General features: G+C 46.5%; 1 long non-coding RNA gene across 1 annotated transcript; it reads right to left on the reverse strand.

Annotated features, from left to right (window-relative positions):
• Positions 1–8,094: 8,094 nt before the first annotated feature.
• Positions 8,095–12,229, reverse strand: LOC140844964 (uncharacterized). Its single transcript, XR_012123552.1, has 3 exons — positions 12,071–12,229; positions 10,339–10,724; positions 8,095–8,390 (listed from the first exon to the last, which is right to left on the reverse strand). It is a non-coding gene; the product is annotated as an uncharacterized lncRNA (long non-coding RNA).
• Between the last annotated feature and the right edge of the window lie 11,463 nt (positions 12,230–23,692).

Here is a 23,692-nt window from a genome sequence, read left to right on the forward strand (position 1 = left end):
GAATACAGAGTAGGTATCACCCTTACATGGGGTTCTCAGAACTGGGAGACGGTGATGTGCAAGATGAAATACCCTTTATATCAGGACCCGGATATACACACACACAGGGTTTTCACGTGTGTGTGTGTATGTGCTTGCACATGGGGAGGCCTTGGATGGTGGAGCTGTGCTTTATCATCTGCAAGTAAAAGATCATGAGATTGACTTCCAAGGAGCTTAACTTGCTATCAAACAACCACTTTTGAAATTCTGGTAAGGGCCTGAGGCCCCTCCTACTATTTACACAACCACCACCACCTTGGGCCATTGGCCCACTTTATAGATGAAGGGACAGGATCAGAGAGGTGCAGTAACTCCCTCTTCCCCGCCCCTCTTTACCCATTCTAATCCAAAAAGTCTGTCCTCGCTCTCAGCCTAAATGGCTTAACCCCACACCCGGTCTGCAGGGAGTCAGCTCGCTTCCCCAGAGCCTGAGAGTGCAGCCCTCATTCCAGGGAGGGAGCAGGGGGGCTCCTGGCCACGGGCCGCTGCCTGCCAGGGATCCAGCGCGACTGATTGCATCATCACTCACGCCTTGTCAAGTCTTATTGCTCCAACATCCCCTAAATGACAAAGTTGGATTCATTAAGTGTAAATTCAATCAAACTTGAGAGAGAGAGAGAAAATAAAAGTGACTCAGAATAAGAGAAATGGAAGCGCTGGTAAGCGACTGTTACTTTTCTTAGGAGAAGGGGCTCCAAGGCCTCTCTGTGCTCCAGGCGACAAGAGGCTGTGGAGTCTGACATCTCAGGGTGAGGCTAACCCTCGTTCAAGTCTTGCCTATGGCACTTGTTAGCTGTAAGGGCAAGTCACATCACCTCTCTAAACCTCAGTTTTCTTATCTGTAGATGGGGTAATATCTACCATGCGTGACTGCACTGAGGATAAAATGGTACTGTGCTCATTATCAGCATATTAAATAGCAGAAGTTGTGAGTTTGCTAGACCTTTCCCCTGCTCAGGCTGCAAATTGTTGAAAGTAGAAATGTGCCTGGCTTCGGATTCCTGGGCTGGCTTGCAGACCTGAAGGTGGCAAGGGGAAGGGACACTGGATCACAGAATACAGAGGTGCAATTGCCCTTAGATGTTCTAAGAACAGGGAGACTGTGATGCATAAGACAAAATGCCTTTTCTATCTGAACCCAGACACATACACACACATGGACACACAGAATTTTCACACATGTGTATGTATATAAAAGTGGAACAATTAAAAAAAAACATTTGCTGTGCAGTGGCAAGTATGTGCTAGACTAAAAAATTTCTTTTCTTTTACGATTAAATACGCACTAAATTAATTTCAGGACCTACTAATGAGGGCATTGGCCAAGGTCTCATAGCAAGCTAGAGGCAAATGGGGCTAGAACCAGATCTTCTGACCTCTAAGTCATCCAGGGTGCTTTCTCCCTGTCCAGTGTCCAGTTTAGGCTAGTGAGTACTTAGCTCAGTGAGTACAGCCCAGGAAGCAGTGAGAGGTGACAGACTCAGAGATGTGGGGTTAGAAGTCCCACAGGCTTGAGCAATAAAACTCATGGGAAAGATCTCACAGAAGCATTTGCACCCAGTAGGAACCTAATACGTAGGAGTCGAGTTAAGGAAGACAGAGACCATCTCAACCTGGGGTCCTAGCTCTGCCACTGTATTATGGAAGGTCCTTGGAGGTAGCATTTTTGCTCTCTGAGCTTCACTTGTCCCTTTTTAGATGTGTGTATAGGGTCGGGGGACTGTAGAAGTTCCATAGACCTAATGAGGAAGGGTTAATAGGAAGTTCCCTCAGGCATCCCACAGGCAGCTTTGAAACACTGCCACCTACTGGTCACTCTCTCTCAATACACTCCATCACTTGCTGAGGGCTCTGTCTTGGTGATGATAACGCCTTAAATGCTTGGTCCTTTCTGGGCTTTAAACCCACCCACATCATGCCAGTTCCCTGAATCCTCAGTACAACCCTATGAGAAAAGCTGATTTTCTTATAGCTATCTTATATATGAAAAATTTAAGGGCCAGAGAGGTTAACTGACTCACTGAAGGACACAAAGGCTTTCTACACAGATGCCCTGACTCCCAGTCCAGTGCTCCTTCTGCCCATACCAAGTAACAAACCACAGCAGGCTGGTTAATAAAGAGCCAAAAGAGAGGAGCAGGGGTGCAGATCTCTGACTGGTCAGAGGGGAGAGGGGACGGGACAGCTCGTTTGGGCAGTATGGGGGAATCACTGTCCGACGTAGCACGTTGCATCTTGGTTAGCCAGAAATCCAGACGGAGGAGTGACTCCAAAGAGTAATGTCCTCTGGCTGCATTCTGCATGAGGTGGTTTGGGGAAGTAACGATTATGAGGTTAATTGGTCCATGCAGAAAACTGAACTGTCCAGCTTAGACCCTGGCAGAATCTGATTTTGTTTCTTTCACAATGCAATAAGCAAATAGAGGTGGTACAGTGTGATGGCTAAGAGACTGGTTCTAGTGTCATATTCCCTGGGTTTTAGTCCCATCTCTGTCATTTTACTAGCCATTACCTTGGGCAAATTACTCAAGAGCTATGTAAAATGGGGATTCTCAGTTTCTTTATCTATAGAGGAGGGATACCAATGGTAGTTTATTGTACGAATTAAAGGAGCTAATGCATATAAAGCATTAGAGAGTAGCTGAAATGTGGTAGGCACTTAATAAATACTAAATATTTTTATAAGAGTTGAGAGGAAGGGTTTTCGTTACATCGACCTGGATTAAACTCTTAACTGTGTCTTAACTCACTCATTTTGCAAGCTTGGGCAACCCTCTTCCTTTCTGGGCCTTCCCCATGTGGATCACCCTGCTGGGCTGTTCTCTGATTACTGTGACTACCGTGTGGTGACCACACCACAGTCGAAGCCCCCCACACTCAGGATGAGCTGGGTGGTGGGTCCTGTTACGCAGAAGGGGTGGGAGGGCTGCGACCCATCTGCTCCCTTGACTAGAATCATTCTCTTCTATTTTTTCCCCCGTGGAACTATTTTATGCAGCAAGGTCAAGCAAGCAGGACTACAAAATCAATTTAAACAAAAGCGCTGAGGCAGATACCCTTGAACTCCAGTGACTTAAAATAGCCTCATCGTCATCCTTAGCCAAACACCCCATACCTGAGTTCACTTAGCCTGTCATCGCCAACTAATAAACCGTCCTCTTCATGGAAACCGACCAGAATGAAACCTTTGAATCAAAGTGGATGTGAGGCCAGCTTGGATTCATAGGGCTGCTTCTGCCTCCCACTATGTTCCTGGCATTGCTAGAGAGGTTGATGCATTCTTAGGGAAATGAATATCTTATTCATTAATATCAGGGAAGACCAGCCCAGCCATCTTAATAATGACCCTGGCTGCTCTGTGAGCAGCCAAGCGCAGCACAGCCTTCTTTGTAGAATGTCTCAAGGTTCTACCTTAGACTCTGGGATGGAATTGCTCAGAGAGGGTTGGGGGTTGGGAATGGGGAGTGTTTATCTGGAAAGGAAAGTAAGTGTTACCGCTTAGCACTTACTGTGTGCCTAGACTGCACTAGGAGCTTTAGATACAATTCATTTTTTTGCCATGATTATCCTGTATGGCAGATGTTTTGGTACCAATTTTTAAAATAACAGCTTTATTAAGATATAATTCACATATCATCTCTACCAGTCAGGATTCTCCAGAGAAACAACACAGATAGGATATATAAGTATAGCAATGATGGATAGATAGGTAGATATAGATACAAATATGTGAACAACATATACATAAATATATATATATACACATACACACACACATATATATATATTTCTAAGAGATATTTTAAGAAGAGATTTATTATAAGGAATTGACATTGATGATTATGGAGGCTATAACATCCATAATCTGCATTTGTAAGCTGGAGACCCAGGAGAGCCAGTGGTGTAAGCCCCAGTCCCAAGGCAGGAGATGGCATCTCAGCTCAAGCAGTCAGACAGAGAGAGAGAGAATTCGACCTTCTCCCACCTTTTGGTTCTATTCAGGCTCTCAGTGGGCCGGAAGATACCCACTCACACTGGGGAGGGCAATTCACTTCGCTCAGTCCACCAATTCAAATGCTAATCTCTTCCAGAAGCACGCTCTCAGATAGACCCAGAATAATGTTATTCCTGGGGACCTCATGTCCCAGGTAAGGGGACGCATGAAATTAACTATCACACCATCAATTCACCTTTTTGAAGTCAGAGGCTCTGCTGTATTTACCAGGTTGTGCAAACATACCATTATCTAATTGCAGACCTTTTCATCATCCCATGAAGAACCCCCCACACCCAGTAAGTCTCCCTCCTCCCAGCCCCTGGCAACCATTAATCTACTTGCTGTCTCTATGAGTCTGTCAAATCCAGGCATTTCATATAAATGGAATCATATAACATGTGGCTTTTAGTCACTGATTTCTTTCACTTAATGTGATGTTTTCAAAGTTTATCCACACTCTAGCATGTTTCAGTACTCCATTCTTTTTTTCTTTTGGTATCATTAATCTACAATTACATGAGGATGAGGAACATTATGTTTACTAGACTCCCCCCATCACCAGTCCCCCCCACAAATCCCATTACAGTCACTGTCCATCAGTGTAGTACCCATTTTTTTTATGGTTGAATAATATTCGCTAGCATGGACATAACACATCTTGTTTGTCCAACTTACAGTTAATGGACATTTGGGTAGTTTCCACCTTTTGCCAATTGTGAGTATGCTGTTATGAATATTCATGTATACGTTTTCATGTAGACACATGTTTTTAATTCTCTTGAAATTGGGAGTGGAATTGCTGGATCATAGGGTAACTCTATGTTTAACTTTTTCAAGAACTGCCACATGGCATTTCTAAGTGGCTCTGCCATTTTTCCTACCAGCAACCCATGAATGTTCCAGTTTCTTCACATTTTAGACAATACTCACTATTGCTTATCTCTTTTTATTATAGCCACCCTTCTGGATGTGAAATTGGCATCTCACTGTGGACTTGATTTGCATTTCCCTAATAACTAAAAATGTTGAGCATTTTTTCATGTGCTCATTGGTCACTCCGTACACTGAAGATGGACACATTTGAAAAATGTTTATTTAAATCTTTTGAAATCTGATGTAAAGTCCAATTTTAATTGGCTTTTTTATCTTTTTATTATTGAATTGTTAGGATTTCTTTATATATTTATATATAATTCCTTTATCAGATATATGATTTGCAGTTATTTTCTCCCATTCTCTCCATAACTTTCTTGATAGTGTCACTTGAAGCACAAAACTTAATTTTGATGACGTCCAATTTATGTTCTTTTGTCACTTATATTTTTGGTGTACCAGATCTAAAATATTGTTGCCTAATCCAAAGTCAGGAAGATTCATAAGTATGCTTTCTTCTAAGAGTTTTATAGTCTTAGCTCTTACACTTAGATCTATGTTCCACTGTCAGTTAATGCCTGAATAATGTGTGAGTTAGGGATGTAACTTCAATCTTTTACATGTGGATAGTTGTCCCAGTGCCATTTATTGAAAAGACTATTCTTCATTTCATTATTTTGGCACCCTTTATGAAATTCAGTTGGCCATAGATGTACAGATTTATTTCTGCATTCTGAGTTCTATGCCATTGATGTATACGTCCATCTTTATGCCAGTATCACACTGCCTTGATTACTGTGGTTTTGCAGACATTTTTGAAATTGGGACATTGATGTTGTGAGTTTTCCAACTTTACTTTCTTTTTTTTCCAAGATTGTTTTAGCTATTCTTGGTGCCCTACATTTCCATGTGAATTTTAGGATCAGCTTGTCAATTTCTGAACAAAAGGCAATTGGAATTTTGTAGAGATGGCATCAAATTTGTAGATCAATTTAGTGAGTTCTACCATCTATTAATACCAAGTCTTCCATGAACACAAGATAGCTACATTTATTTAGGTCTTCCTTAATTTCTTTCAGTAATGTTTTAGAGTTTTTAGTGTGCAAGTCTTGCACTTCCTCTGTTAAACTTATTCCCAATTGATTTTATTCTTTTTTGAGGCTACTACAAATGGAATTGTTTTCCTAATTTCCTTTTTGCATTATTTATTGCTAGTGTACAGAAATATAATTGGTGTTGGATATTAATCTTGTATATTAATCCTGCAACATTGCTATTAGTAATATTTTACAGATGAGAAAACAGAAGACCAGATGTGGTGAGTGACTGGCTTGAGGTTACATGGCTTTTTGTCTTCCCAGTCTCCCTTTCCTTGCAGACCAGCTCTTGCCTGCTGCATGGGAATCCTGCTTAGTCGGGGCAACAGGCTCATTCTACCTCCTTCTCCTCACCCTAGGCCAACTTCTCCCACCACGGGTAAATGAAGTCAGTATAGAGAAAATCACAGCTAAGAGTTGGAGAGTCTGTCGCCATCAAGCACCTGGAACCAGCCATACCTGAAGTCAGTAACTCTAGTTTTTAAATACATTAGCTAATATTTCTTTTTAGCTTCAGGCCATTTGAGTAGAGCTCTGTCACATGTCAGCCGAAAGAATCCTGACTTATATAGCTAGGAAAGGGCAGAGTATGGGTTTGAAACAAGGTCTGTATGATTCCAAAGCTATGCTCACTCCAATGCCCCTTTATTACCCCTTCCTGACACTCAACCTGGTTAGGGAAGGGTTTGAGTGGCTTGTAGGTAGAAATGGAGCTTGCACTAGGTAAGCAACAGGGGGGCTGGGGTTCAACACCCCTGGAACTTACAGGTGCAAGAAAGGCTCAAGAAACCAACTCTTACTGCCTGTGGGGTCTTGGCCAATATCAAAGTCTCTGAGGATTGCTCTGAGGTGCAAAGGCCCCAGAAGGAGTCATGACAGCTCCTGAAATGTACCTGCCCATCATCTCATGAAATTCCTATGACAGCTCTTTGAGGCCAGGAGGGCAGGATGATCCTGGCCAATTTTATGATGGGAAACTGAGGTAGGGCAGTGTTCAGTGACTTATTGCAAGATTCCCAGCTGCTGAGAGACTGAGTGGAGCCTAGGTCTCATGTCTTTGTGCCTAATATTCTCATAGTAAACCAGAGGCGGCCGCAGTGCCTCCCTGGGATTTGCCTGGGGCCTGAGATTTCCCATAATCCAATTAATAAATTGTCCAAAATGGAGGGCCAGCTCCCAATTAGTTCTCCTCCCTCCCTAGTGCCTCTCTGAGCGTTGTGGGTAGCAACTCCCTGGAAAGTGAGAGAGGCCCCCACCCTACAAGCTCTCTCCTTGGGAATGAGGGGTCTAGAAATTAGCTGATTCTTGATAAGCCCTAATTATAAATTAGGTCTTATTATCTGTGGCTCCTGAAACTACGCTGGATGAATTAAAACTCTAGGAAAAGGAATATTTCAATTAACCATATGAACTCAGGTAATTGCCTACCGAGGAAAAGCCCTTACGAATGAGTCCAGGAGCAGTTATGAGGACATGAGAAGGGGACAGCAGGGGCTAAAGCATGCACGGTCTGTGTGAGACGGAAATGAGGGGTGGGCCCCTCCAAGGCTGCTGTTTTCTGAAGATGTGGTTCTAGAAATGGCAGGACTTTCAGATGCGTAGATGCCTTGTCTTGGACTCAGAGGACAAGGTGGAGTCCTTTCTCTGCCACCTACTGCTCCAGAGAGTCTGTGCCTGTGTCCTCCCCTTAAAATGGGTGGATCAGGTGAGCTGATGGGCATTTAAAAGTTCTGTCAGCCAGAAAGTGTGCCATACACACTGGACATGATGGTTTGATTGCAATTAGATGCTCTTAAAAGACGAAGATAGAGCAGGGAAGGAGGAGATGGAAAACTGTCTTAACTGACTTCAGGAGGCAGCAAGGGGCAGTTTTAAAACAGCTCTGGCCACTGCTGACATTCATTCATTCATTCCACAAACATTTCAGGGGTACTTGCCATGTGCCAGGCATGGAGCTGGGCAGCTGTGGACAGAATGGAGAAGTCAGTCTAGTAGAAGGAAGACAGGAAAGCAAATAGGGAAGACTCTCTTCAAGGGCAGGGTCTCCTAGCAGTGGCTTCCCTGGGGAGATATTGGATGAGGGACACCAAAGCCCTTTGAACAAAGGTCAGCATGGGGTCATGGAGATTTTCCCCCAAACAAGTCCTACTTTTCCATTCAGTTTATTCATGCAGCCAGGGAGCAACAGAGAGTCCTAAACTGTCAGTAAGGAACTCCAGGAATCCCTGCATTAGTTTTAAAACACCCCAGTATTTGCTCAAATCTGATTCCTGATGTGTTAAAGGAGACAGAGATGCCAGTCCTGCATCGAGGTCACTTTTGTAGTCAACACAGAGAGACTTACCCCACCGCATCTTTCCTCGCTGTCCTGACCACTTCACCTGGGAAGGCAAATCAGAAGAGCAACAAGTCTGAAACTTAGAATTAGATTAAAGAAGATTCAGCTTTATGACTCCAAAATATTTGCAGTGACTCAGAAAACCCCATCGCATTGCCAGGCCTGCAGGAATGAGTGACGGGTAGAGAGCAGAATGGATGAGTCATCCCAGAGGAGCATATTGCCAGTTAGCAGACAGGTGCCACGAAAATGCTGTCAACTGGTGATAAATTCCTCATATAACTTTCTTTGCAGCTCCTCTAATGCTCCTGTGCAGGTCCCACCCACAAATCCCTGTATCTGGAAAATACTAATCCCTTCTCTAATCTTGGAATCCCCTCTCTAGCTCAGCATTTTACAAGCTGAATACCGCCAGCAATGGGCGGCTCACTACCTCTAGAAGAAGTCTGGTCTATTGCCAGATGATAATCATCATCATAAAGTTCCTCTTTGTGTTGGACCAAAATCTGCCTCTTACTACCTCTCTAGGTAAAGAATAGGGCCAGGATGGTTGCTGGATGAAGGTGGGAAGGTCCTTCCTATCCAGGAAAGGAAACTTCTTTCTTCCTATTTGCTGGTGCATCCAAACATTTAATTATAAAAGCTTCTCCAAGGCAATGGATGCTAAAAATTAAGATGAATATATTCATTTTGGCCAATAGCACAAACTGCTATTACTCTGAAAGTCCCAATTCATTTACTGTATATTGTAACGGAACATTAACACTTGCATAACAACCTCAAGATCTGTCTCGCATGCACAATCAGTATGCCCTGCCCAGATTCCTTTATACTAAGGAAAGCAAGCAAGAAAAAAACCCCAGATAGCCTCAGAAATTGCCTTTCCAGCGGAAACATTGACAGAGCTTTAATTATAATAGCACACCATGCGCGGCCTGACGCCACAACTCAATTCCTCTGCCCAGCCAAACAAGGGTGGGGATGGGAGGGAAGCAGTGAAGAATCAGGAGGTTCCAGGGCCTCTAGATCTAACCCACCCAGAAGCCTGCTGCTCCTGTGGCCTCCTCCATCCGCTAGAGGGTGCCTCAGTCTCCCCACCCCAGAGTGCCGGGAGAGCTGGCTACAAGTTAAGGCAGGCACCAAGACTATAGCCCATGGACCTCCACACCCCATCCTCAGGAACACCCAGGTACCTTGGAGACAAAGAGCAATGCTCAAGTGGACCTTATTGTCCTCTGCTTGAAATCCTTCAGTGGTTCCTATTCCTCTTAGGATAAAATCCCACGTCCCAACAGAGGCCCACAGACTGTGTGGTTCAGACCCAGTCCAGTTCTCTGGTCCCACACCTTCCCTCCTGCCACTCCAGACTCTCTAACCTCCTTCCTGACTCAGGGCCCTTGCACATGCTGTTCCCTTCTCACTGTTCCTCTCACTCCTGTGCTGGTTAATTGCTGCTCCTTTGTCAGATCTTGACTGGGAGGTCTCCCTAGAGATGATGCCCCTTCTCTTGACTCCTGTCCTTTTCCCACCCAATACTTGGTACAGCTGGTCATTATCTATTTGCTTGTTCATTGCCTGGCTCCTTTTTGTCATCCCATTTTGAATTACTCCCTCTGCATCTCCAGCATCTGGCACAGGGCTGGTCCAGAGGAAACAAGCAATAAGATTTGTTGAATGAATGAATGAGCATGTTAGTTATAATTCCAGATAGTTAACAGAGTTTCTAAAATCCAAGTGTGTCCCTGACTGACTTTGGCTTTATAATTCAGGCCCCGGTTTCACATATATCCACAGGCATTTGGAAGAAGCCAGAGTAGGGATCTGTCCTGCCATGATCCCCATCTTTCAGATGAGGAGGGGAAGCTACTCAGAGAGGATGTGTATTAGTCAAGGTCCTCCAGGGAAATGGAACCCATAGGATGTATGTGTGTATGCATGTATTTAGAGAAGGAGAGAGAGAGAGAGAGATTCATTTTATGGAATTGGCTCACATAATCGTGGAGGCTGGCAAGTCCAAAATCTGTGGGGTTGGCTGGCCAGGGACGAGCTGATTTTGTAGTTCTGGAGGCAGTCTGCTGGCAGAACTACCTGTTCTTCACGGGAGGTCAGTCTTTTCCTGATGTGACCATCAGCTGATAGGATGAGGTCCACCCACATTATGGAGGGCAATCTGCTTTTCTCAAAGTCTGCTGATTTCAGTGTTAATTTCTGTCTGCCCCCTGGGTTAACTTCCTGTCTTCAGAAAGCTCATTTCTCTCATTCCCATTTGGAGATGACATGGTTAAGACTTCATTCCAATGCCTCCTAGTTGAGCGTGAAGGGCATCTGTGGATTAGTGGCCATCTGGGTGGTGCTCCTTCTGTGCCCCATTTCAGCTCTGTGGGTTAAAGTGCATTCCATGATAACAACGACAGTTCCCACTTCCTGGACCTGTACTACGTCCCAGGTGCTGTGCAGTCTTTATGGGGCTTGAGTCTGCCTCTGTCCGTCCTAGAATTCTCCTGCCCAGCATAGTGCCTGGCAGCAAATTAGTGCTTAATATGTAATATGTTAAACAAATGACTGAATATGATGAGAGCACAATCCACATCAATTTTTTCTCATGATACCTCCCTAAAATAGATAGACTCACCATCTCCCATTTTGTAGATAAGAAAACTGAGCACAGAGAGCTGAGATGACTTGCCTGAAGCCCCACAACGGTGAAAAGCAGGCCTGCAATTAAGAGCCTGAGTTTCCCCTGTGTGAGACCTGCTTTCATGGAGAAGGTGCTGCAGAGGCTCAGCCCAGATACCACCGCCCCTGGGACGCCTTCCTTGACTCCTGTGCCCTTCTCTCCTGCCATGATCACACATTTTGTGGCCCCCTCCTTGCATCTCCCAAAGCTGATGTTGCCTTGCTATTGATTATGCACATGTCCAGTTTAGGATCTCCAAGGCTGATCTGTTTATCTATGCAATCGAGTCCTTGGTGGGAATCTGGGGAATGATGAATGAGCCTGGAGACTGCAAAAATGAACACGAGTTCTGGTCAGGAAGGGCAGGAAGTGAGCACTCACCATCTAACTTCACTAAAGGGAAGGTGAATTAAAATCTGGCAAACAAGGGGAAGGTCATGAGGTATTGAGCATACAAGCTCACCTAAGGATGTTCTCAAAACCCACAATATGCCCAAGGCACCCGGGTATACCTTTTGGACATGGCTCTTCCAGAAGACATCAGAGCTGAGCACAAAGCTGGCTTCCTGGGGTAACTCCATTTGCCTGTTGTGCTCCCGGTAACATATTGCTTCACCCATGACTTTTTAAAACAATGAAAATGTAAAATTATAAGGCCCAGCTGCAAGGAGAGAGATGAATGACCGGACTGATAAATGTAATTTAGTATTCATTTCTAGATAAATGGGGGAGTGTTGACATTACCCAGAGCACCCTAAATACAGATTCCTCTTCTTTCCCAAGATTTCAGGGAGCAGAATGGTTGGACAACCCCCACCAATCCTTGGTTGATTTAAAGGCCTCACAATTAGTAAATAAATATATTGAGAAAAAGACCCCCAGTGGGAGAACTAAATAATATTTCTTTTGTTATGGAAACTGTAGTAAGAAAACAAACATAACAAAATTTTCCTTGGACTTCCAAAACTAGACTCTTAACCTTGGCTATCACGATAGAGTAGCTATAAAGGAACATGCACACTAATTTTGAAAAATCCCAAACTCACCGTCCTTGGGGAAGATGAACTTGCCAGAATCACTTTCTCTCTTGTGTCACAGTTGTTACTATACATGTCTTTCTTATCTTTGTGGATTATCGTCCCCTTGAGGAAAGAGTCCATGAAGACATTTACCTTTCTCCTCCCAATTCCCAAGTGCCGTCTGAGTCCGTGTGCAGCAGCAATAAAATAGTGGCCCCTTGTGACCTAGGTGGTTGTCAGGGTTACATGAGAAAGTCTACCCCATGCCCCTGGCAGTGTGCCTGGCAGACGAAGAGCAGCCTGTTCTCATTTGCTGCTGGGGAGAGTCAGGGTGGCCAACGACTCTGGTTTGCCTGGGACTGAGGGGCTCCCTGGATGGCCAGTCCTGGTGACACCAGGGCACATCGGTCACCCTAGGGATGGTAGTGATTCTTGAGTGTGGATGACATGTCAGGCACAGTGCTGGGTAATTTATGTGGATTTTCTCATTTAAATCTCACAACAGTTAGTTGTGCTGTGTCCATTTTACAGAGTCATAAATTAAGTCATATCCCATCAGCTGCTAGCTCCTTCCCCATTGAATACTGATTTTTAAATGACGAAATGACTTAATTGTCATTGCGTTGCACTGTGGTAAGTTAAATGGCTTGCTTCCTCCCAATTCTTCACTCCTTCCTGCATTCACACCCTTGCCATGTGACTTGGGCTTGGCCATGTACTGGCTTTGGCCAATAGCATGTGACAGAAGTGATAGCGCACCACAGGCAATCCCAGGCCTTCCTTGCATGTTTCTGCTCACACTCTTGAGCTTCTGCCGTCCCCATGAGAAGGTCATGCCCCAGGAGACCTGCTGGTCCAAGGAGCCCGAGAGACACATGGGGCCGAGTCACACACCTGCAGTGAGAAGAAGTGACCAGACAAGTCCAGCCTAGATCGGCCAAACCCCAGCTAAGCAGCAGACAGGTAATAATAGATCATTGTTTTTAAGCTCCTGGGTTTTGAGAAGGTTTGTTACACAGCAATAGCTAATTGATATATCCACCAACTTGCCACAATGGTGTGGGAGAGTAGATTTTACTGCTAAAGGCATTTGATGAGCTAAACCTGTCCCTCAGTCTGGCTAAGTGTTGCTAATTGCTGGGTTCCTAATATAGGGCATGGTTGCCATTCTTATCAAAGGTATTTCTAAAGGGTTAGAAGAAGGGAAAAGGAAGAAAAACGCTTACTGCCTGTCCAGCACAGTGCTCAACACTGTCAGACGTCCACACATTTGGGTCAAGTCACATGGAATTTGCTGACCATGAAGCCACCTCAGGCCTCCCTCAAGGCAGCTCTAAGGCAGAGGGAGTTCCCAGAGGGGGCACTCAACATGGCCTTCCTTCATTTTCTGTACATACCAGGGGGCAGAGTGCAAGGGGGCCAGACCACGAGAGAGAGGAGACCTGGGATCCAGGCCCTGCTCTGCCATAGGCTTGCTACTGGCTTTGGGCAAGCCCTTCCCTCCACATTTGCTAATTAGTGTTGGGGACTGGATGTGAGGTCGGCCTGGCAGCACAGAGAAGTTGTGTATAAGGTGGTTTTGCACAAAGGTTTTGGAGTCAGACCAGAGTGTACATCCTGCTTGGACCCTGTGACCTTGGGAAGCTGCTTCAACTCCCTGAGCTCAGCTACCCTTCTCTGTAAGAGGACCATTGTGAAATCTTGACGCAATAAAGAATGTGAAGGGCCTGGCCCAGGGAGGCCTCCAGTCAGTAATGCTTGTTATTACTAATACGGTACATGAGGTAGTCTCCTGAAATCAGTCATCTCAAAATAGCAATCAGTTACTTTCACCAGGATAAAAATTTTTCTTCTCCCGCATCATTTCAAGCATCCCATCTTTAATTTTATAGTTGCATTTACAAAGGAGTTATTTACAGTGCAGAGGGACAGAATGGGCTGCTTCCTTCAAATGGTTTCACAAATTCCCCCTGATTCCGGGTAAGATATTAGCGCCCAGTAATTGTCGCTCTATATAAATGTGGAGCCTCGGCTGTGAATGTGCGCCCTGTAGTAATTGTGAGTTGTCTTGACGCTAATTACATAGGGGAGCCTGTTTAATTGCCAGTTAAATTGACTGTGTGTGTTTTCTCTAATCTGTGTTTCCGGGCAAGTTGGATGACATCAGCTCCTCATTGGACTAAGCAGGAATTTGGAGGAGCCCAAGAGGCTGCTGCAGGAGAAAGTGAGGCTGGTGGAGGGCAGGAGGAATATGGCAACAGCCAATGGCCACGAGACTGTGCATGGCTCCAGTGAGTGGGTGGCCATCATGGGGTCCTCTGGAGCTGAGGAAAGGAAGACAGTCTGGATGAAACTTGAGGGCTGCACACGGCAGGAGTGGCAGCTTGGGCCTGCCCATCAGGACAGTGCTCAGCTGAGTCCCACCTGACAGCTCCCAGGTCTGCCTCAGCCTCCCGGTACTGGCTGCTCCTACATGTCCCCTCCAGATCTCTGCCGATAGCAGTCTTCTACCTGAAGTGCAGGTCCCAGTCTTTGCTCCCCCACCCTCCTAACTCCACATCTGTAGTGTTATTCAATGTCCAGAGACAATGCCTCCTCCATGAAGACTTTCTGGAATTCCCAGTTGGAAAAAACAATCCCCTCAGGTCCAAACCCCCAGAACTTCTCTGTATGCTCTTGAGCCCGTGCTGATGTTCCCTCTTGGATTTGAGCTAATTGAGAACTAGGCAATGAGCTCCCTGAAGACAGGTCATGCTGCCTACAGAGTGCTTAGTAACAGGAGGTGGGAGTCCAGAGAGAGGAGGGGAGATAGAAGGATGAGGAGGAGAAGGAAGACAGGAGGAAGAGGTGGTGGCAAAGGAAGGAAGGAAAATTAGCAGATAAGAACAGCAACTAATGCTTCTTAGTGGTGGTGGTGGTGGGGTCTGTGTGCGCGCACACACACACACCAAGCACTGTTCTAAGTACATCATCCTTAATTCATTTAATCTTCCCACTATCCTGAGGTAGGTACTATTATCATTCCCATTTCACAGATGAAGAAACTGAGGACTCTGCGAATTTAAGTAACTTGTTGTCAGAGCCTTAAGTGGTAGATCCAGGACTCTGAGCTTTCAACTACAAGGCTATGCTGTCTTGAAGGAAGGAAGGGAGGGCAGAAGGAGGGGGAGAGCTGAATTCCATAGCATTAGTTCTCCTGATGTTTAAAAACCTCTCCAGCCTTCCACGCACGCTCTCTCCGTAGCTCAAAAGCTAAATTAGAGTGGATTGCACTCTCCTCACTTTAGTAATTTAGATAAAAGTAAAATTTTGTCTGAGAGCAGAGGCAATTATAGCGCGGGTTTTGTGATTAACTTGATTAACACTGTTTCACTCTAAAAATGATCCCCCCCTCCCTTTGCTGGCGCACTGTAATCAGAGCCGCGTCTTTCAACTGTGCTACAGCTGCTCTTTCTCCCCCCCACTCCCCAAAAAAGGGTTTTGACATAAATACTTATTAGGGAGGACTCTGGTCTCTGGCTGGAACAGTTGAGCGAAGAGGAGGAAAATGTCTCTTTCCACATTAGCATCTGTAGCCGGTTAAAAGGCTGTCGCCTGCTACCCCGGTTACTGACAAAGATCCCAATTACGCAGCAATGAACTATACATACATGATACAGGAGGGCTTATACATTTTTAATTTTTTTTCAAAGAGAAAACGTTCGGAGAAAACTCTAATTAGAGATTTCATTTGTTTAAGAGGAAAATGATGTGTGGTTTCAAGAAAGATGATCTGGGGTTATCATTGGTCAACTGTGAATCTCTCCAATCCCAGGTTTCCACTCCTGGGCAAGGAACTGAAGCAGAGGAGGCAGCTAGCGAGATGCTCAGGTGTTCTGTCTGTGGGGCTCTGAGCTCTGAGTGCCAGGTGGACTGGGGGTTTGGGCTGCTGCCTCCCCTTGGACACTCCTCTGGGCTCCTGGCACTTTTGCGCTTTTCTCCGTTCCCCCCAATTCTGAGACGAGCTTCCTGCCACCCCTGCCCAGATCTTCCTGATCATCAGGGTGGCAGCTGCAATTCTGGAATCCCCACTACCAGCCAGGAGCTCCATAGAATCCCCTTCTTTAAGCAAACCTGCCAGCCTAGAGGTTGGAATTACTACTACCGCCATGGTGGCAAAAAAGGAGCCCCAAGGGGTCAGGTCACTTGCCCAAGGCCACTCCTCAGCGGGGCAGCTGGATTTGAACCCATGCCCACTGGCTCCAGAGCCCCAGCTGGCTCTCCCTCACAGTGCAGACACCCCGAGAACCAGAATGTCATGGCTCAGACGCATTATGGAGAAGAACGACCTCCCCACACAGCAGCAGAGGAAACCGAGGCCCGGGGAGGGGAAGGGACTTGTTCAGGGCCACAGAGCCTCCAGTCCGAGGTAGGCAAGGTAGCCTGGTTCCCTGGTCATTTCCCTCACCTCTGGGGTCTGGCCAGCTCTGACCAGTTGTCCTCTGTACTGACTTCTATGAACTGAATTTTGCCCCCCTCCCACGAATTCCTCTGTTGAAGCCCTAATTCCCTATGTGACTATTTGGAGACAGGATCATTAAGGAGACAATTAAGATTAAATGAGATCCTTAGAGTGGGGCCCTAATCCAGTGGGACTGGTGTCCTTGTGGGATGAAGAAACACCAGAAGTTTGCACATACAGAGAAAAGGCCATATGAGGACAGATTGAAGTGCCCCACTGAGCACCAGGAAGAGAGGTCTCACCAGAAATCAACTCTGCTGGCACCTTGATCTTGGACTTCCAGCCTCCAGAACTGTGAGAAAATAAGTTTCTGTGGTTTAAGTCCCTGAGTCTGTGGCATCTGCATGGCAGCCCGAGCTGACTCAGCCTATAAGACTTGCTTGCTTTAGGGTCTAGTGCTTGACAGGGTCCAAACAAGCAGAGTAGGGGGCTCCTTTTCCTGGAATCCACAGGTTTTTCCTAGAGATGTGTTTGCTATAGACATGTGCAAAAAAGTCCCAAACATCACAATTTCCCTCCTTCCAATGTCTCCGCAGTTTATCCAGTTTCTCTCTAAAATCAAGTTCTTACAGATTTCATGTCATTGATGGTCTCTGATTCTTCAGCTTACCTTCTTCATCTCCCATTTACCGTCCATGCAGGCATCCCAACCGGGCAGCCCACAGCCTTCTCTTGCTGCCCCTCTCACCCCCATGCCCAGTGGCCATGTCCTCCCTGGTAGGGCAAAGCAGATGTGACATCCTGACACATCACTGACAGGAGCCCTGGAGCTAAACTGCTTCAAATCCCAGCTCAGCCCCTTGTCAGCTGGGTGACCTCGAGCAGGTTCACTGACCTCTCTGGGCCTCAGTTTCTCCATCTGTAAAATGAGCATCGTAATAATTGCTCAGATCTCATAAAGCTGAAGTGAAGTCAGGTTGGTTATTTGCTATTGTCTTGCCTGAGGGCTTCAGCTCCAGGCAAGTTCACTATGGATTCAGTGAGACTGAGAAATGACAATAGAATGTTCTTGGGTAAAAACGTTCCTACTCAGCTTTACGTTTCTGGCAGTAGGTTGGGCACTAGGTTCACGACTGTATCCAGAAGTCTGCAGGTCCATAATCCACCTCTGTCCCTGCCTCTGCCCTGAGCACTGGGCAGAGCTCTTCACATAGTGACTCAGTCAATAATAGCTTATTGCCTACAGGTATAGAAGCATTAGCCTAGCAGTAGGCCAATAACACCATCAAGTAGTTTAGGGTCAGGTGAGGATCCTGGCCCAAGGAAATTCTGGTTTCCCCACAGCTGACTATAACCTGCATATAGACTAGAGCACAGAGTAAACCCTCCAAGTCAGCATTCTCATTGTCACCACACATGTGCAGAGGTTGAGCTGTGTATGACGGTCCTTTTGTAGGCAAAACTGGTCACATATAAGCTGTTTCATATGTTCCACCCTAGTATCTGTGGAGTACTCAATAGCTATTAGACACTGGGCCTCACAGGTTGAGTGTGTGTGGCTGGGGATGCCAAGGGCAGACAGGACCCACAGCTGGCAGGGAGCATAGCAGGCATTCAAACCCAGGACTCCTGGATCTCAGCCTTCTGGACATGCAGACAGTCACCTGGCAGTCTGAGCCAGCTCTTGCTCTCTCTCTGTACTTCCCCCCTTATGCCCAGATAAGCAGACAGCCTGTAGGTTGAGAAACAGAAGCTGACAGAATTCATCCACTTCCCCTATGTCCCACCGACCTGGAGAGGCCCACGGGGGTCCATCTCCATCAGAACGGCCCTCCGGCCTCATCGGCCCCCTCCCATCCAGCCCTCAGCTGGCCTCCTGATTTCCCATCCTGTGCCACCAGCCTCCTTCCTGCCTTTCCTGGGGCGGGCTCAGGCCTGGCACCACTCCAGAATGGCTTAATCAGAATAAATCCTGAGAAAGCACATGTATTATTTATTCTAGCAAAGGTTAAATAATTTGATGAATTTCTCAGGATGCTGCCAGAATGCTGATGGCCTCTTGGAAAAAAACACCACACACACACACACACAAACAAACAAAAAAACAATAAATTTCTCTTCCCCACTCTACACACACACACACACACACACACACACACACACACACACACACACACAAACACACACATAGAGCAACTACTGTCACTTGCCCCACGTTGGCTCCTGCAGGAGATGGAGTGCACAACCCTGAGTGACACTAGCGCTGGGGCCCAGGAGGAGGCATAGATTTTCCTTCTTGTGGACTGGAGATGACAGCTCCGCCCCCTGGCCTCTCTAGCATGATGCATTATCTGGAGCTGACTATGCCTTTGATTCTGCAAGTGGCCACGGAAAGCCTATTGATTTACAGGCCCAAATGATGGCCTCGTCTGAAACACACTTGTTTACGGAGCTCCTTGCCCTTGGGGCCCCAGGGGCCAGTGGGATCAAGAAAGGAGGTTTCCTGAGAGAGGAGGGCATGGGGGGAAGCCCCTGCTTGGGGACTGTGGGTGACAGGGCCTTTCTTGCCTAGGGCTTACCCAAGCTAAGTGGGGAGGACAGAAATAGAAGCAAGTCAAAGCAGGTAACAGTATCCTCTGTCCTCCCCTTCCTCTTCTTCCTCCCTTCCTCCTCCTCCTGTCCATCATAGTGGCTGTCATTCATTTAGTACTTACACGTGCCGAGCATGGGACTGTGTGTTACTTACAGTATGTCCTGAAATCCTCCCAACAGCCCCAGTGAGTTGAGCATTTACATTTAAATCTCCGTTTCAGAGATAAATCATCCCAGAGAGGTTCAGTGAGTTGCCAAAGGGCACAGAACCATTAGGCAGAGCCAGGCTTCTCATCCCCTCTCTGGGCACCAAGCCTGCATTCTTTCCGCTCTGCCATGTAGACCGAGGTGGGAAAGTAGGCAGATGACTGAGTGACAAAGCTGGTTGTGCACGTGCAGCTGTGTGATGCTGGGGAAGTTTCCCAATGCCCTGTGCCTGTAAAATGCAGATGATCATAGTTCTTAACTCCTAGGGCTGGGGTGAGGACTGAATGGGTTCATATATCATAATGGCATTCAAGCTGTAACAGTGTATCCCACCATCACTCTTCCTGCACTGCTTTAACAAGCAGCCATAGCCCACAAACTTGGATAATGCACCCCACTTGGGAAATGCTTCATTGTCACACTGGTTCACTCAATCCTTAAGTGCCCAAACAACCCATTTTACAGACATGGAGAAAAAAATCCGGAGGTCTAGTGGAGCTTCTGCCAGTTTCAGAGCATCCCTAGGGGAGACAGCAGAAGTGGGGATGAAGGACACAACCTCTGGATTAAATAGACCTGAGCAGGAGTCATGGCTCTGGCCAATTTGTGGCAGGACCAGGGGCTTGAAGCTCTAGCTCTCTGACCTTTCATTTCTCTCCAGTGAAAAAATGGAGAAAATACTCATGACATCAAATTGTACCTTCCATGGACCCAGCACTGGGCTAAACACCTTACAGGCATTTTCAGACTTGATCTTGTGCATGTGGATGTCACAATGTGCCTGACTGCATGGTACTCAGCAAACAGTGGCTGCTCTATCATCCAGCCGAACTACCCTCCCTGCCCACCCCAAGACTCTGACTCTACTGTCCTAAAGGCAGCACCCTCCGTCTCCTTGCTTCTTTGGTCCCTACCTCCTGTGTAACCTCCTTATCCTGACCCAACCAATGTCCTGCACCTGCACTCACCCCCAAATAAAAATTGTTCTGATTTTCTGCTCCAGTGTTGCCCCTTCAGACATGACCCTGGAAACTGCCCTTTGCTTTGGAGCCTGCTGTCCTCATGGACACTGGCTTCTGTTTCCTTTTCTTTAGCTGCTCTGTTCCTGGAAAAGAGCTCTGTTCCTGTACCTGCATTTGGCTTGCCTGGGTCGGGGAGGGGTGGGGGCCAACAGAAACCTCTAGGAGGACAGAGGATGGAGGCTTCATAAGCTTCCCCTGAAGTGGATGCTCCTTGAGGTCAGGCATGGGGTCCTGTTTGCCTCTGTGACCCCAGAACCCCCTGAAGAGGCCAGCATATGGTAGGTGCACAGAAAATGTTTGCCAAGCCCCAACCTAAGCTGGATCCAGTGCCCCTAGCATGGTTCTTTCAGCTGTTAATCTTCCCAAACAACATTCTGCCCCAAATACAGGGGATGTGATTTATAGAACCGAAAGCATACGTTGCAGTGATTTCAAGAGGTGGTTGTTCTGTGTCCTTGTGTTAGTCACGAATACTTCCAAGAGCCGGACCGAATGTTAATCCACTGATCACGCAATCAGGGCTGCGGCTCACTGAGTAGCATCCAGATTCTTCGCCACCTGTAGAGGCTTCTCCTCCATGATCTCAGTCATCCATGGAAGTTGACAGGAAATGGGAAGGCTAACAAGGTGGATATGGAACAGTCATCAGAACAGCGCTGATTCATGGGCATCACCCCAACTCTGGGTAAATAATGTATACCCAGCTTTCCATCCATCCATCTATCCAGCCATTCATTTATAAGACGGAAGATGGACCGGCCATAGTCCCTGCTTGTCACAATGCATTGGGCTTAATGCTTCCAAGAGATTATAAGACCCTTGTATAAGTCAGGTTGGGGTGCCGTAATAACAGAACACTATAGACTTGGTGGCTTCAACGACAGAAATCTCTTTTCTCACCGCTCTGGAGGCTGGAAGTCTCAGATGAGGGTGCTGGCACATCTCATGAAGAGAGAGAGATCTTTCTCTTTTTCTTCTTATAAGGCCACCTATCCTGTTGGGTTAAGACCTCACCCGTACCATGTCATTTAACCTTAATTATCCTCTAAAAACCGTGTCTCCAAGTATAATCAGATTGAGTATTTGGGCCCCAAGATATGAATTTTGGGGGAACACATTCAACCCATAGCAACCTACAAGTACTGAGCATCTTACTAGGTCCTCTCCTGCCTCATCCATAGCCTGGCAGGATGCAAATGGAAAATATCTGCTAGTTTCTTTGACCTTGACCAGTTTTATCCCAAATACAGCTGGGAGTAAGAAATGCAGAAAGGAAAATTTGGAGTCAGGCAGATATGATTTCATTCCAAGCTCTGTCATTTAGCTGGGTATGGGACAGCACCTTAGTTTCTCCATCTGTAAAATGGGGATAATCACAACACCTACTTCATAAAATGAGACCCTCCACGTCAGGTGCAGAGCATAGCTCCAGTGACAGCATAGGTGTTTAACAAATGGTAAAGCTGATTGTTATGAGAAGGGCCTAGGGCTAGGAAAGAGCATTTTATAAAGGTGAGAGGCAGTTGAGTATAGTGATTAAGGTAGTGGGCTCTATTGCCAGATTCCTGAAGTTTAAATCCTAGCCTAGCCTCTTCCTGGTTGAATAAACTGTGGCCTGTGCCTCAGTTTCCTCATCTGAAAAAATGGAGCCAATAATGGCAGTTATCTCATGAAACTGTTATAACTTCATACATACAAAGTTCTTGAGGCATGGTAAAAATAAAAAGAACAATGGCTATGATTATTTGAGAAGCAAGGAATTGTAACTAATTTCCAGAGGGCAAGATGGCATCCCCTTAGATGCCTCTTGTTAATTTACAATAATTTGTATTAACTTATACCACTTGCTGGTGTGAGCTGGGTCACTCCCTGAGGTCTAGGACTGTGTCCCCATGTCTTCCCCTCGCCGCCCCACCGTCACTTCACCCTAGTGAGATTTGCCTGGGACAGGAGCACAGCCCCAGGGAAGACTCCCCAGAGTGCCCTGGATCTTGCTAGTCAATGGAGCCAGGCCCCTGTAGGAAGATATGATTGGAAAGACTGCATGCTGTTCCCCCTTTTTAATTACCACTTCCTTAATTGAGTTACAAGTAGTGTTTGTGTTGCCATCAAACCCATGAGGACCTTGTTGTTTATGTGAATGACTCTCAGTGGAGTGACAGCTCCAAAATGTGAGACATTCTGTTTGTACCAAATTTAACAAAGTGGCAGGCACTGGCTACAGATTTCCTTCTTACTATATGGCCTGAGAGCTTATAAGAGGGCCTGGCCTTTCCATTGCAAAGAATGACATGAGATATAGAATGGAATCTGAGTGTCACAGGAGCCTGGAGCCATAGGACTTCAGAGCCATGGAACCTAAGAGTCTTTGAGCCACAGAGTGCAGAGCTGCCCTCATGCTCCTAGGGATGGTGGACTTTGTACCTGATGAGGCAGCCCATTCCCTGCTGAGACCACCAGCTGTTGGGAAGAGCTTTCAGGCCCATTAGGCGCCCCTCTGCATCTCACTGCTGCTGGCTGAGTTCTCTGGAGTAGCTGTATCTGGAGACACAGCTGGAATGGGACACAGCAGAAGGGACCAGGATGCACTGAGACTCAGACTCTCTTCCTTTCTGTCAAGTTAGGGTGTTAGTTATATATTGAGACTTATTCGGGGCCTGGGCTTGCGCTGGCGGTTACAGAGAGGACAAGAGGAGGTTCCAACAGCAGGGCTTTGTCCTTGAGAAATTCCTGCTCAAGCCGTCAAGGGTTGCAGCCACAGAACCAGGGGGATGGTACTCGAGAGAATTAAGAACCAGGTCTGGTGGCACATATTCTACATGCAACCAGGAAAGGAGGTCAAGGAAGACTTCCTGACAGAGGTGGGATCACGTGAACTGGGCCCTGAGGGATGAGCCCCGTGAGGAAGGATGGGGAGGAAAAGGAACAGGCAACATGTCCTGCCTCAGCAGGTCAAGCACAGCCACATCGCCTTCACTCACCCCTCAAGCAGCCCCCAGACCCTGGCCAGGCACCAGCCCAGGAGGAGGCTGTGTCTTTGGAGCTTCCCACTTATTTATTTATATTTTTTTGGTTTATGGAAAGATAATTCAGGAGACATTATTTCAATCAGACCCCTACGCAGTTTAGGAATGCTAATGCTTCCTCTATTAAAAAGGTGTGGAATAATTAGGATGCTGATGAGGACTGGGGCAAACTCTGGAGAAATCCATTACCCTGTGCTCAGTGCTTTTCCCGTCCCCTCTGTATCCCCGAGTGACAAATTAACACGAAACAGAACAACGGCTGCTAACACTTAGGGCACATTTAGCTCAGATGGGAAGCTTGGTGTTGAAGAACGTGAAGATTTTCATGGCTCAACCTTGGAACAATTTGGGATCACAGAAA

The sequence above is a fragment of the Manis javanica genome, chromosome 2, assembly GCF_040802235.1.
Source record: "Manis javanica isolate MJ-LG chromosome 2, MJ_LKY, whole genome shotgun sequence".
Taxonomy (NCBI): domain Eukaryota; kingdom Metazoa; phylum Chordata; class Mammalia; order Pholidota; family Manidae; genus Manis; species Manis javanica.